Here is a 16,627-nt window from a genome sequence, read left to right on the forward strand (position 1 = left end):
CATGTTCCTCCAGATTATTGAGCAGTAAATAAAACGACATTATATTCTTCATGGGAGAATTCCACGAAGCTATACCATCTTATCCTCTAGATCAACAGATCAGAACGTTATATCTCTATATCATAAAAGATTTTTTTTTATATTATCACTTGTATGTGTGTATATATATAATGTCTTATGAGTCTTTAGAAAATATAAGTTGTTAATCCAAAACTCTAGATCTAATTTTTCTCCTCCCGTCGGCTCTTCCTTCCTGCCGGCTTCTCTTCCCGTTTTCGCCAGCCCATGCCTGTCTCTGCTCTAGGTCGGCACGTGCCCGTCTCTACGTTGCTTGCTGCAGCACGCCGCAGCCTGTGGTTCGTCGCGATTCGTCACTTGCTGCAACACCGCAACCTCGGATTCGCCCCACTACCGAGCGCCTGCACCCATGCCGGCCGACCTCCCACCGATTGCCTTCCCGCCGGCCGTCCTCCAGTCGGTGCCTTTTGGATCCGGTCCGCCGCCTTTGGATCCCCCCAAACGCCAGCTGCTCATTGCTCGTCAGCCCCTCTGCGCTGCCGCTCGAGCGCCGCTCGGCCCCGCCCACCTCCGCTCGGCCCCGCCCGCCACCGTCTCCCGTCAGGCGCCAGATCCACTCGGTCCATCCTGGTCCCTCGTGACTGGCTTTGTAATAGAAGCTAACAGAGCCGTGTCGGGACAAAGATAAGGAAGAAAAAAAGAAAAAAAAAGAAAAGAAAATTGTAGTAGCTCGCCGCTAGTTTTGTGCTCTTGCCGCCAATTGCTGCTCCCCTTTACGCCCTTGCCATCGCTTGTTGCGTTCTTGTTGTTGCTCGCTGTTATCTTTGCGCTCTTGCTATCGATCACCGCTCCCCTTTGCGCTATTGCCGTCGTTCGTCATTTCTTTAAAATGTCATCGAACACTATTTTAGTTCCTCGATGATCTTTGATGGTGCTAACTACCCTATTGACATACGTGGGTTTCGTCTTTGGGGTGTTCTATGTGACGACGTTCCTTATCTGCCTTTTTTGAAGCTTCCGATGGAGCCCGTGCAGCCGACTATTGACCAAGGAGACAAAGTAGCTATTGACATCACCACAGCTACTTATGAGAACGTTGTCTCCACATATTAGGAAGCTTTGGAGCTATACCATGATCGGTTATCTGACTGTGCTTAGTGGATGGATGATGATGCTCGTGCAGCGTCTATTCTGATTGCTGGTGTGGAGCACATATTTTCTTCTGAGATTGTTGAGTTCTCTACTGCCTTTTAGATGTGCTCATCTTCATCAGATCTATGAGCCATCTGGAGATGCTCTCTATCTGTCTGTTGTTCGCCAAGAGCAGTCTCTTCAGTATGGTGATGCCACAGTTGATACGTTCTATGTTCAGATATTAGATGTGTGGTATCAGTTGGACTCTCTTTGTATTATTGGTTGCCACTCTTATCAGTGTTGCTTGGATCTGCGTGCTGAATGTGACTTTTGATGCCTCTACAAGTTCCTGACTCGCCTTCGTATAGAGTTGAGCAGCGTTGGGCCCAACTACTTGCACGACATCCTCGTGTCACACTTGTGAAGGCTCTTACAGAGCTGAGGAGACTCGTCTGTGTGGTTCTGGATCACTACCACTTCCTTCAGTGTTGCTTGCTCATCCACCTGTTGCGCCTACGTCTTTGTCTACACCGTTGTCTACTCCTCGTGCGACTCCTTCGCCTTCTGTAACCTCTTTAGGTGGTGGTGGTCGCCCTCGCTTCATCTACTACAGTAAGGAGGGCCATGTTGAGGTGAATTGCTACCAGAAGAAGAAGCATCTTCGATGTTCCTCTAGTGCTTCTACTTCGGCTAACGCTCAGCAGGAGATTATGACGCTGCTTCGTTGTCTAGTTACTACCTCTGACTCTACACCGACATGTTCTACTACTCTCTCTTCTATCACTAAGAGATCACTTTCCACGGAATCAGGTACTTCTCCTTAGATTATTGACTCAGGAGCATCTTTTTATATGACTTTTGATTCTTCCAATCTGTCTTTGCTTCATCATCTTGTTTCTCCTATTCATGATGTTACTGCTGATGTTACTTCTCTTTCTGTTGCTGGTTAGGGCACTCTTAGTAGTTCTTCTGTTAGAGTTCTTTATGTTGCTCATGTTCCCTAACTCACCATGTAGCTCATGTCAGCTGGTTAGCTTACTGACCATGGTTCTCGTGTTATCCTAGATTCTAACTCTTGCTGTGTTCAGGATCGTTGCACGAGTTCTTTGGTTGGTACTGGCCCTCGGTGCCATTATTCTCAGCGTCTACGAGAGCTTGATTGGCTTCATCTTCCTTTCGCTACCGTTGTCAGTCTTTCTGCTTCCTTGACTAGTTGCTTCTTTCAGTAGTGGCATCATTGTCTTGGTCATGTTTGTGGGACGCATCTATCTTCTTTAATTTGTCATGGTCTTTTAGGGTCTGTCTCAAGAGATGCATCCTTAGATTGTCAGGATTGGAAACTTGGTAAACAGATTCATCTTCCTTATCCTTATAGTGAGTCAGTATCTCAACGTCATTTTAATATTGTTCACTCAGATGTATGGGGTCCAGCTCCATTCGTTTTGAAAGGGGTCATAGCTACTATATTATCTTTATATATGATTTCTCTCGCCACATTTGGTTTCATTTCATGTCTTCTCATAGCAAGGTGTTATCTATATATAAGCGCTTTGCCACTATGATTCATACTCAGTTTGACACTCCTATTCGTATTTTTTGTGTTGACTCTATTGGCGAATTTCTTTCTGGGCACTTTATTCCTTCCTTGCTGAACATGGTATGTTATCTCAGTTATCCTGTCCTGGAGCTCATGCTCAGAATGGTATTGCTGAGCACAAGCATCGTCATCTCCTTGAGAAAGCTCGCACACTTATGATTGCCTCTTCTATTTCATCTCATTTTTTGGCTGAGGCGATCTCCAGTGCCACATACTTGGTCAATATCCAACTCTCCTCTACTCTCAAGGGTAGGATTCCTTTTGAGCGTCTATGTGGATGCCTTCCTGACTACTCCTCTCTTTGTCCTTTTGGTTGTGTTTGTTACATTCTTCTCGCCCCTCGTGAACGTACCAAACTGACCGCTTAATCTGTTGAATGTGTCTTCCCTAGTTATAGTACTAAGTATAAGGGATAGTTTTTGGGACCCAGTTGCTCGTCGGATGCGCATTTCTCGTGATGTTACTTTTGATGAGTCTCATCCCTTCTATCCTCCTACCTCTCCTTCCACTTCTTCAGCTTCCTTAGTCGAGCCACTTTCTTTTCTCACTTTTCCTGCCACACCTGTTCCTGTTTCTTCTTCCCTTCCCCATGCACAACTAGTGCCTTCTCCTGTTATGCCTTCTTCCGTGTCTTCCATGCCTTTGGTCTCCACATCACATGATCCTCCTCCTTCTGGTTTTGTTGAGCCTTTTCCTTTCCACTAGACCTGTTGTTCTCATGCTGTCTCTCATCCTGTTGTGTCACCTTCTGATGAGCCATCTACTTTTGGTGATTTAGTTCCTCCATCTTCTCCTCGTTATTCTCTTCGTGATTGCCATTCAATTTGACCTCCTGATCATTTTGGTTTTGCAGGTGATATTCCTACCGAGCCATCTTCTTATCGTGATGCTGTTACACATCAGGAATGGCAGCATGCGATGGCAGAGGAGCTTGCTACTCTTGAGCGCACCGAAACATGGGATATTGTTCCTTTTCCTCCACATGTTCAGTCTATCACGTGTAAAGTGGGTTTATAAGGTTAGGACTTGATCTGATGGTTCTCTTGAGCATTATAAGGCTCGTCTTGTTGCCTATGGTTTCCAGCAGGAGCATGATCGTGACTATAATAAGACTTTTGCTCCGATGGCCCATATGAGCATAGTGCGCACTCTTCTTGTTGTTGCATTTGTGCGTCATTGGTCTATCTCTCAGCTTGATGTCAAGAATGCCTTTCTTAATAGTGAGTTGTGTGAGGAGGTCTACATATACCCATCACCAGGGTATTTTGTTCTTGAGGGCATGGTTTGTCACCTCCGTCACTCTCTATAGCCTTAAGCAAGCTCCTCAAACTTGGTTTGAGCGTTTTTCTTCTGTGATCATTGCCACTGGTTTTTCTCCTAGTACTCATGATCCTGTGCTCTTTGTTCACACTTTCTCTCGTGGTCGGACTCTTGAAATGATCGAATGTCCCAAGGGGAGTGAATTGGGCACTAATTAAAAACACTTCTACCGAAAACTAAAATAAGTAGAAACCTTATCCTAGATAAAATTTAATACAACTACATGAACAAGATAGAGAAAGACAACAAAACAAGCAAGCAAAGACACTAAGAAAATTACGGAATTAAAGCTTGCAAGAATATAAATGCTCAAAGTACATGCGGGAAAGTAGAAATATGGACAAGAGGACACCGATTTTTTGCCGAGGTATCGAGGAGTTGACACTCCCCCTAGTCCTTGTTGGAGCATCTACCAAGGATATCGCTCCCCCTTAAGTCACCTAGATTCAAGTGCTCCCTCATGATTGCCATTTCTCCATCTTCGGATTAGCGGGAATCAAACCAAGTACATCGCACTTCCGGGGCTCCCACAAGAGCTCACCAAGGCAACTCCAATCACTTAAGATCAGCTAGGTGTTACCAACCACCAAGAGTAACAAGCCAATAGCTTCACTTAACCAAGATCTAGACTAAACTACAACTAGATGCACACTTACTACTCTCAAAGTACTAATGATGTCCTTAATCTTCCAATTAGGGACTTTGCAAATCACTTAAGTGCTCTCTCTTGCTTGTTGATGACACACACAATGTATAAGATCCTCTGGGTTGCAAGAGTTCAAAGTGAAATAGATTTAGAGGGTATTTATAGGCTAGAGGTCTAAATCTAGTTGTTGCCCAACTACCCCATTTTTTTGTGAATGCTGGAATATCTGACGTGCACTGACTTACACATGCCAGAACATCCGTCGTGTATCCTTTTCAAACACTCCCAACTGCCAACTATCAATTAGCCATTAAGCTTATTAAACACTCTGATGAAGCCTCTGGTCACACGCCGGATTGTCCAGCATGTAGAACCATGAAATCCAAACTTTGAAATTCTTCTCTGCAAGAAATACTCTAGCGTATATTCCGGTGTACACGCCAGACCATCCATCATGTATAAACTTCAAACACCTTGCTAAAATCCTCTCTACAAAAAAATTCTCCGGCGTAGCCTTCTTTACACGTCGGAACATCCAGCGTGTATTCAACTTTTTTGTGCTACATCACCACACAAAAATATCTCTGATGTTAATGAGTCTTAGTCGCCAGACTATCTGGTGTGCATAAGATCTTTTTGCCTTGATCCAATAAATACTCTGGCGTGATCATCTCTGGTATCGTCAGATCATCCGGTGTACTGAAAAATTTCTGAGCTCGTCCAATTCAAGCAATCTTCAGCTCTAATGTCTTGACATCTTAACCACGGGCTTCTTTGAGCTACATAGTGCTATAAGTTCGCAAGTGTGCATTCAACCTTGTCTAGACTCAACTAGGTCAAGCTATAGCTCTTAGCCCCCTTTATAGTACGGTCAAAAGACTAAGAAAAGAGACCTAAACTACTCTAAGTGTCATTCATCTCCTTATGACACTTAGAACTAGAAGATCCTTAATCTTGATGCATATGTCCTTTGATCGTCCATTATATCACCTTGGGGACTAAGGAACCCACTCATCATTGTGAACTAAATTTTTGATACCCTCCAAAACACACATACTAGCCACAATGACACGGTTGTCATTAATCACCGAAACACTTAACACTTCTCTAGGGGACTAGATGTTACACTCTTTCCCTTTTTGGTGATTGATGACAACACGAATGAAAAATACTAAGATATGAACTGAAGTACACCCTATCAAACTAGGCAATAGACAACATAAAGCAATAAAGCAAGACAAAGACTAGCACTAGAACAACCTATCATGCTAAATGAATTAGAATTAAAACAGGCATTGGATAAAACACAATGTGATGACAAGTGAAACACATCAATAGAGAGAGCCAAATAGCCTATCATTACATCAAAATCCATGAAAATCCAAAAATTCGAGCCAAGCTACCCAAAAAACTAAACTCCCCCTAAAACTAACAAGCTCTCTAGACACTCAAAACTATCTATCTCTCTTCACAACTCCCCCTAACTAACACTAGACTCTCTCATCCTTTATCATCTAAGCACAAAAAAGAGAATACATCTAAACATCTGGAGCCAAAGGAGACGGAGAAGTTGACACTACCAAAGAAGGTCGCACCAGAAACTAAGAAGCATCAGACTCGAAATTGGATGTAGAAGAGTTGAGCTTGGCAGCAACAGTGTCAATGAGAGGTGAGAGGAATCCCGTGGAAGGCTAATCAGAGGCTAAAGAGCAGGAACCTCTGACGAGACTGTGTCGGGTTAGGGGTTGGAGCTAGAGGTACCGACATCCTAACCTGCCATCTCCTGAATGATATGGCATTGCACAGCCCGAAGGGGAGAATCTGCCTCATCAAGCACGGGCTGAGCGACTGGAGGAGGTTGTCACACCCAGTTTTTCAAAAGAACAACCAGGTGTATTCCACATGTATGTCAGGATCAGTTTCATCATACATGCGGTGACATATCAGTGATATACAGTTCTATATCGAACAAAAACAACTTTATTAAAACAATTACCAGAGTTTTGAATAGCAGCGGATGAACTCGAGAAAACTCCAACGAAAGCTTTAGGGCACACCACTGGCAATCGATTGGGGGAAACGCGACCTAAGATGCTCCGTCTTCATTGTAGTCTTTAGCTTCCTTGATCTCCGTGTGGTCTTCTCTAACTAAGCAGCATTTATTTTTGGAAATAGTAAGTGTGAGTACATATCGTACTCCGCAAGTGTGGAAAAATATGACATAAGGGCTTAAGACAAGAAAGGTTTGACTCAGGTTTACTGCATCTATGCCAAAATAACTTAGGACTCAAGGAAACCTAGCAGTCCTATTTACTATGTGTAATGACACCAACATTAAAGGAACAGCTCATCGGATTCCATCCGACTACCAAACTCACCAGATATTCCATATCCGGCTACCAACTCATCGGGGTACCACCACCCGACTACCCAAAACCAACCATCCAAGATTCCCCACTAATCATGAAGAAGTCCAAGCCGCTCTTGACCGTGAGCACGACTGATCGATCAGTTTTATACTATGCAGAGTTTGCACACTTTACCCACGAGTCGTGATTCCCGTTTTGCTTCACACTTCTGGGGTGTAGAGCCGGGGTCTCACTACAAGGCCTTTACAAAGCTCCCGCCGACCTGCAAGCACTCACTGAGGTTTCACCGCTAACAGACGATTACATCACTGTAGAAGCCCCCTCTTGTGCCACTTAATCGTCCAACAGTGCTCGCAGAACCGGAGGGGTGGCTAATTAATCGGCCAGGCCGTACCCATATAAGCCATGTGGTTGTGCTGTTCAGCCGGGTTACAGGCTTCAAGAACTGGTCCCTAGGATCTAAAGCAGGTACTTGCACATCACCCAATGCGCACACAGCAGCCATACCAACCAAACCAACCTGCACAGATCCCTATGATCCACGTTGCTACAATAGATTACCCAAATCGGTTTATATTGCATAGACCATTAATCCAATTAACATTTATCCCACCCGACTTGACAGCACAACTAAGCATTTCTAACCTCGACACCCAAACTACAACACACAAAGATAATATGGAAAGTACTAATAAACCCTAAACATGGGATTCATATTGACAAAGCATGCAATTAAAAAGTAAAAGACACACTACTCTATAATAGGCTCAATGTGATCAAGGACACTTGCCTAGATGCTGCTCAGTGATCTTCCTGAACTAGGTCCTGGGATATCCTGAAGTCCTGACTCTTGACTTTGCAGATCATCGATTCTTCTAGACACGTCGTACTCTACTCGTGAAATCATGCAAATAAGAGCAAAACTAAATAAATACAAAATGAAACCAAATTTGCAATTAAAAAGGGGAAAGGACAAAAAGGGTTGGGGTTTTTGATGAAGGAAGAACTGGGTTGACTGGATTTAACATGAAGACGACAAAAACTTGGGTTTATCGGAGATGAACGTACAACGATGTCCGATAATATTGACAAGTGAGATCTTATATAATTTTATAAATACCATTTTAATATTGAATTCATATCTGATGTGCAACGATATGTGAGCTCTTACACATCGCAGTCATATGATATGCATCCAACTTATTAAAATAATATTTAGAAATTATATAGTGCTATGCGACAAAATATAATTATCGGACATGAAAGAGTACGAACCGCTGAAATATGATGAATAAGATGAATATCTGGAATGGAGTTTGAATTGGGATGAAATTCGCTGGAAAGAATTGAAAAGATAACTTGTATTTGAACTAAAAGGATTAGAAACAGAATTAACTATAGACAATAGGGGCTAACTTCAAAGAATCCTAAACATGAATTAAAAGGAATAAGAAAGAAAGAAAAGGGAGGGGGTTTTCTGCTATTTTACCAAGAGAAAGGAGAGCAAAGCAGGACTCGGCCATGCTCTCCCCGGCGACGGTCGCCAGCGATGGAGACTCGACAAGCAGCGAGGAGGGGTGCTGGCGAGGTCACCACACCATGGTGAGGCCGTGGGCTGCTTGGCTCAGCCGGAATCGCGGAGAGGCGTGCGCGGTGGAGGAGGTCGGCGACGGTGCGCTGAGGTCGACGGTGGTGGAAATGCGAGGCGCGAGAGTGACACGGGGGTGACTCCATGGCACTACGTCGATGTGAGGATGCTGCAGGTGGGCTCAGCTCTGTCGGAGATGGGGCGGGGCGCGCGCTTGGCAGAGGAGAATGGCGAGGGAGGCGGCTCGGTCAACGATGTTGGCGGCAGTTCCATGGGAGGGTGTGACGGAGAAGGGGTGCTACGGCACGACACGGCCTCGAGGAAACCGTAGCTGGGCTCGGCTTGGGCAGAGATGGCGCGAAGAGGGTGGTGTATGCGCAGCGTGGGGGTCATGGTCGGTGGTTTTCAGCGGCAGTTACAGAGAGGTGGGAGGAGGTGGATGACACAGGGGCTGACGTGGCAGAGAGAGGAGATGGAGGGGAAAGACGGCCGTCACAAAGGTGACTCGACTGACTGCTGCTAAGCTAGGACTATCAGCTGTGGAGAGTTATCGAAACTGAGAGGTCCAGTAGTCAAAGGTGACATCAACAGAGTAAACACTGGTATCTGCGAAGTCCCAACAGGCTATGAGAAGACTCCAGTGGAGAAGAGTGTTGACTGTGGAAAGCCTGACATTGGAGTATCCAAAAGACCGCTAACACTGCATGGGAGAGATCTCAGAGCTGGAGCATGTGCTCGAGGTGCAGCAGGCAACTGTAGACCTATATGTTGAAACAGGAACGAGAACATCTGAGTGTTTTTCTCTCTGTACGACTGAAGTGCTACTAACATAGCCTGTTGCTGCTGGATCGACCATCTACTTCCCCTGCTAGCACAAATAGTCAGCTTGAAGTTTTGCTTGCATCTCTGCCTGAGCTGCCAACTATTGCTGCTGAATGGTCTGCTACTGCTATTGCATCTGCTAAAGAATGAGAGTGAGCTCAGAAGACTAAGCAATAGGAGGTACATGAGGTGTTGTCTCAGGTGCTGAAGAAGAAGGAGCCGAAGTCTGCAGTGCAGCATGAGAGGAACCTCCTGGCTCATCATTGAAAGACCTAGCAACTGGTGGAAAGTACTCCATGTCATCTAAGTCACTGTCACTGTCTATGTCAAAGAACACTTGAGGTAACTCTTCCTCAGCCTCAACTAGGGCCTAGTCCTTAACTGTAACTTTGTCTCTATCCTTAGCTGGCACCTGTTTGTTGTGCATGAAACATTGCACGCTGACCATGATGTTTATCTATAGGAGCAATAGGAATATACTCCTTGAAGTAACTCGGTGACTACTCGTAGGTCTGAAGGAACTCTGAGAACCTGGCAGAGTGAGCAAGCATATGAGATATAAGGTGTGCATACGACTGCTATCTGACCATGGTCATACCATCGGTTATCACGTCCTCAATCTCATACAGAATCAAATCCACAATATCAAAATACTGTTGAGTGATAATGGAGAGGAGTAGCCACTGCTGCAAACTGGTGATCGACTATGCGTATCCAATACGTGGCAGCAAACTGCATCTCATGGCCATGTGAATCGCCTTCGCCTCAGGTGTAAGCATATCTGATAGGCGAGGTGAACCTAGGATGAAGGGCTGCTTGAAGAGTGGCTTAATCTCGTCGTCTATAGGGAAGACTCCTCCAATAAGACCACGACGAGGGAGGTTGGTGTTCAGATGAACGACCTTCTGCAAACACCTCTCACTCACCTGAACCCCTAAGGCCTATAGCTTGTTGCTCCTATACAACTCATCTAATCCCTCAAACATGAATTGAATGAAGTTGTGCTCCGGCTCAATCCACACTATAGCATAGAATACTCTCACTCACTCCTTAACATATCAGTGTACATCTATAAGTAGAGCTAAGAGTCCTGGGAAGACGTCAAAGAGAGATCTCAAATCGACTCCTCCTGCAGCCAACTACATATAGTGCCAATTGAGCGTCTTATGCTTGTTCAAATTGACATTCTTCCTCAAGTAAGATGCATAAAAACTCTCCTGAAGAATGGTCCAAAACACGGGATTTACCTCCTCATCTCTATACGGGGTAAACCACTCCTTGGCTAGCACAAACCTCAACTTCTTGATTCTTGGTGACCTGAAGGACATCAAGTCACGCAAGCGAATCTCACCTTGTGCTGGAGGTTGCTGCTTTGGCTACTGCTCTGGTTACTACTGGGGTTGCTCCCCCTGAGGCTGCTCCTCCTCCTTTGTCTCTGGCTTATGACGAGCCCTCTTCTGGCTACCTGACACGTCGGGAGGCATCAAGCCTGACCCCGTGATAGAACAAGTACGGGAGGACCGACGAGGTGTGGATGAGTCATCCCTAATATGAAAACCGTGTTGTGCATCTACTGCTGCGACTGCATGATCCCATTCTTTCTGTGCTTTGGACTTCTTCTTCTTTGGCTCTACAACTGCCTTGCCCTTGTTGCGGTGTTCATGACCCATCCAGAGGATGAAAACAACAAAGAGAGACGAGCAAACACTTCAAGTTTAAGAAATTTGAACGATTGTACCCGAATTTGAATCCTAAGCAAGAATTTGTGGAGAATTTTGATGAAGGTGCTATGGATTCTGGTTTGCGACACTAGAAAATGATCAATTTTCAAAGGATTTGACTTCAATTTGAACAAGTTGATCAAAAGGCACATGAAATTGAGACAAATTTGCTAGATGTTGACCTATAATTGAAGAAATCAAGCAATTTGATGCACAATTTAGATCATCATGCCCTAATAGGTGATCATTGTATAGGATTAGGTTCTAATTGCAACACATGATCAAAGGATTGCTCAAATTTGGTCGGATTTTGCATGGATATGAATGAAACTTGAGAAAATTTGACGATATGGATCTATAGCCGAGCCCACAAAGAATATATGACAGGTGGGACCTACGACAAGTTCGAATGTTGGAAGGTCCGACGATAAACAGTTTGTATGCCGGAAATAGCGCCGAACCAATTTTTGCAGAGAGCTTGCAAACTGAGCTAAAAACTGACTTTCACACATCGGAATGTCCGCTAAACAAAGCACTGAACGCTGGACCTTTTCTGAGAAAAAACTGAATTCTGAATGCCGGAAGGTCCGATGTTGACAAAACCGTACTCCTCGACTATGTTTGAACATCTCTGATTTTGTTGCCTTTGACTGAGCGCTGGATAGTTCGGTGATGACCTGGAGCTGACATTGGACAAATTGCATGGGGACTTCATACAACACAGACCACTGAGTGCCGGATGATCTGGTGAGGAGAAAGCAGAGAGCACCAGATCATCTGGTGATAAGAAAAAGATTCTGCTGAACTAAAATCTCTAGCTGAGTCCAAACTTCAAATAACCACACAACAAGAACACATGTTTGGACCAATTTAAGTGAAACCTTACCCTCTAAAACACTCATTTTCAAATATTTGCCACACGTCTATCTTATAATAATTTTGAAATATACAATAAAAACCAAAGAACGAGGAAGAAAACTCCAAGGAAATATTTGAGCCATATTGCCTATGATTCAAAGATTAAGGCTTAAAATTCGCTAGGACATGAAACAATAGGCATTAGGCACTTACATCTGTTTAATTACACTTATAGAGGTGCATGTTCACATTAAGAGCAAACAACAATATCAAAGAGTGATATCCTCCTTTGTGATCTCTCTACCGCCAATGCACATGCAATGCAAAATGACTGCATGAAATTAAACATGAGTGCACATTATATGACATGTGAATGCATAGCATAAAATGAATTTATCTTGTCATATTACTTCCCTACCCAAGCTTCTTCATGGTGAACCCAATAATATGCCTTGAGTGAAAAATTGAGGCCATCAACTCAAGCAAGACCCATGTTTGCCACTATCTTGAGAAGGTTAGACAAGCATCTATCATGAATGCATCTATATGACAAGGCAATACAAGATGTTTGAAACATCTATCACGCTCAACTCACTTTACAATCTACAAAATGTGGCTTTATTTAGAGATTTTGTGAAGATATCCGCCAAGTAATCTTCTGGCCTTACACCACTAAGAGAAATATTATTTTTAGTCACATGATCTCTAGGAAAGTGATGGCGAATGTCAATGTGCTTTGTGTGAGATTTTTCCGGATTGTTTGCAAGTTTTATGGTACTATTGTTGTCACAAAAGAGTGAAAACTTCTCTAGACGAACACTAAAGTCCAACAAGGTTTGCTTCATATAAAGGATTTCAGCACAACATGCTCTAGACGGCTATATATTCGGCTTCCGTAGTGGAGAAGACTATGGAATTTTTTTGGTCAAATTCCATCTAAGCAATAAGATAGACAAATTTAGATGGGTCCTTTTGGCAGTCTACGGACTGGCGCATGATGATTTTAATTCTAACTTCCTTATGGAGTTAGTGTGGGCCTGCCAACAGAACCACCTCCCAATCTTGATTGGTGGAGATTTCAATATCTTGAGGAATATCACTAAGAAGAATAACAACAGATATAATGATCGTTGGCCTTTTCTGTTCAATGCTGCCATTAATAGCTTTGATCTTAGAGAAATTTATTTAATAGGTTGACAGTTCACTTGGGCAAACTTCCTACTCTGACCTATGAAAAGTTAGATAGAGTTCTTATGACTACAAAATGGGAGTCTAAGAATCCGTTAGTCTCTATACACGCTCTGGATAGAGGTGTTTTTGACCACATGCCCCTGTTGGTTGACACTAGAGTGGTGGGTTTACCAGGGCATTGGAGGCAGTTCAAATTAGAACTTAGCTGGTTCACACGGGATGATTTCCATGACCGTGTGGTGGAAATCTAGAATAAGCTGGTAAAAGGGTGTAACCTTACCCAACGATGGAATAACATGATGAGCACTTTGCACATACATTTACGGGTTGGCGGCCCATACTAGTGGTACTTAAAAACAAGAAAAGTCCAACCTTTAGTCCATAGTAGATGAGTTGGATATTGCACCCGACGTATGCGGCCTAACCAATATTGAGAGAGAGCAGTTGGCTCAATCTAGAGATCGGCTGGCCAGACTTCTTGGTGAAGAAGAACTCAGGATGTAACAACGTGCGAAGGTGACAGATGTCTTGCTAGGTGATAATAATACCAAGTACTTCCAGATGGTTGCTAATGGCAAGCATAGGAAGAAACAAATCTTTTTCCTAGAGCAAGATGAAGGAAAAATAGAAGGCAAGACCACTCTAAAGGACTATATTACCAAGTATTATAAGACCTTGTTTGGGCCATCAGAGAACAATTCCTTCTCACTATATGAGTCTAGAAATGAGGATGCCACTTAGGTCTCAGTGGCTGAGAACAAATTCCTTACAGCACCCTTCCCAGAGAAGGAAGTTCAGGAGGCAGTGTTCAACATGGAACCAATAAAGCTCCCGACCTGGATGGGTTTCTGGCAAAATTCTACCAGAGATTCTGGGATGTCATTAAGTTTCGCTTGATGAATTTATTTCACAAATTATATGTGGGAGAACTGTCATTGTTTATTCTTAATTTTGGGGTTATAACACTTCTGCTGAAAATCACAGAGGCAAATAGGATCCAACAATATAGGCATATTTGTTTGCTGAATGTCAGCTTCAAGATTTTCACAAAGGTAGCCACTAACTGGATTAATTCCGTTGTGGATCAAGAGGTCAGTCCAACTCAAACTGTTTTCATGCGAGGACGAAATATCCTAGATGGAGTCGTCATCTTACATGAAACAATACATGAATTACACAGAAAGAAAATGAGTGGAGTAATTTTTAAGGTTGATTTGAGAAGGCCTATGACAAGGTCAAATGGCCATTCCTATTACTGTCACGTCCCATTTCCTTAATCATGTCATAAAGCATAATCATGTCATTTATGCAACATTAGCATCATGTTTAATTGTTATGCTTTGTTGATTGTTTGTTATTTCAATTAGTGTTTGATATTTGCTATGCATTTTTGAAAAATACCCGACGTTAGAATTTCTCTTTTGGGGTATTAGAAAGGAGAGAGAAGAAATATAATTTCTACAGAATAAAATACTTATCTCTCTTACGAGGGGGACCCAACTTGGCTGGCCTCACACCTCACCCTCTCTTACTTGGCTACAAGGCAGCAGCCCCACCCCTCTCTCCCCACCCACTCTCTCTCACTCCCTCACTCCCAACTAGACAGCAAGGGGCAGCAAGAGCTGCTGCTCTCCCTCTCCCTCTCCCTCAAACTCTCATTCTCCCTCAAATCTCCTCTTCGAGCACAAGGAATTGAGGTATGCATGTTATACCATCACATTCCTCATCTCCCTCACCCAACAATCTCTTGCATGCATGAGGTTTTTGGTGATTGCCAAATCATTTTTATCACCATTGTTGTTGTTTTGAAATTTTCAGTAGCGTGGTCTTCTCTTCTCCGAGCTTTTCTTTTGACCCTTGAGATAGTGGGATGCTATTCTTGAAACAGTTTCTACATATCACATGTGTTTCAGGATAATGTACTTCTAGCCTGGAGCTAATTTGAGCACAACACTTTCTTCGTTCATGTTGTCTTTAGTTTATTCTATTTTTTCAATAAGTTATTCCTTCGTGCTTGTGCATGCATTTAGGATACCATCCTTGAATACCTACTTCTATATCACGTTTAACATTCAGAACATGTGAGGAACTTGGCGTACCTAACATCCTTGTTTCTTTTTAGGGTCATAGCAACAAAAAGTCCAGTTATATTTATTGGAATTGGAGAACATATCGATGAGTTTGAAGTTTTTGATGTGAAACCATTTGTTAGTCATCTGTTAGGTTAGTGAAAATATGAGGTACGCTCATTTATATGTGTGTTACCTTTGGTTAACCATATTTTGTGTATTTGGCAGGCATGGGAGACTGGTCAGACTTTATGGACAAGATTCATGAAGTAGTACTTACCAATCAACAACCAAAGCTTCTGCAGAAATTGTCTTAAGGAAGCTTTACTCTCAGACTTATGTATGAGCAGTTCCAGAACATTCTGAAAATGGGTCCTATTGGCCAGGTTAGCTACTTAGTCCTCAAAATTTCATTAACATCTATGCAAAACTAGCACAGTAAATCACATATTATTATTAATGTTCAGTCAACATCATGATCAGGGCGCATCACTGAAAGAAAACTTAAATTTTGGATTATTTGCAGGTCTTCTTTTTGTTGCCTGGATTTAGCGCTGAATTGATGTCAAAAGGACATGAGAAGGAAAGCTAGACTAAGATTAAGTGGTACATGATGATGATGGATTCCATGACAGATGCAGGTAAGCCCCATTGACATGTTCCTTCCTCTATATTAATTACTGGAGTAATATTGCAACAATTGTCATCGTCATACCAAATTTTCTTCTTAGAGCTTGACATCACAAATTCAAAGCTGATGACTGAATCCAGAATTATTCGGATTGCCCGAGGATCTAGCTGGCCTATCAGGGATGTCATGGACATGCTGGAAGAGTACAAGCAGCTTGCTAAGATCTGGAGCAAGATGAAGGGGCTCAAGATACCAAAGAAAGGAGAGATGAGTGCACTGTCCCGCAACATGAACGTTCTGCACATGAGCAAGGTCCTTTTGCCACAGATACTGAAGTAGATAGGTGGCATGGGCGGTTTGCAATCTCTGATGAAACATATGGGATCAAAGGAAATGAGTGGAATGTTTAGGGGAATGGGCGGCGATCGGTAAATTCAGATAACTAGATCACCAAAAGTATGGTTTTATGTGGATCACCTACGTGATGAAAAATGCAGAGCTTTGAAGCTGACATTCAGAGCTGTCGCTGAGCTTGTCATCATAGTTTTCCCAGAGGGTACACATGCACCAGATTTTAAAATTAGTTTTTGTTGATTTATGCACAAGCACAATGTAGCGTCTAATGAATCTACCTGAAAGTTTGATTTACAAAGTGGGATTGGA

General features: G+C 43.2%; 1 pseudogene; it reads left to right on the top strand.

Annotated features, from left to right (window-relative positions):
- The first annotated feature begins 427 nt into the window (after positions 1–427).
- LOC133914716 (signal recognition particle subunit SRP54 2-like) lies at positions 428–16,396 on the top strand (annotated as a pseudogene).
- Positions 16,397–16,627: the final 231 nt, after the last annotated feature.

The sequence above is a fragment of the Phragmites australis genome, chromosome 4 (genome assembly GCF_958298935.1).
Source record: "Phragmites australis chromosome 4, lpPhrAust1.1, whole genome shotgun sequence".
In the NCBI taxonomy this organism is placed as follows: Eukaryota; Viridiplantae; Streptophyta; class Magnoliopsida; order Poales; family Poaceae; genus Phragmites; species Phragmites australis.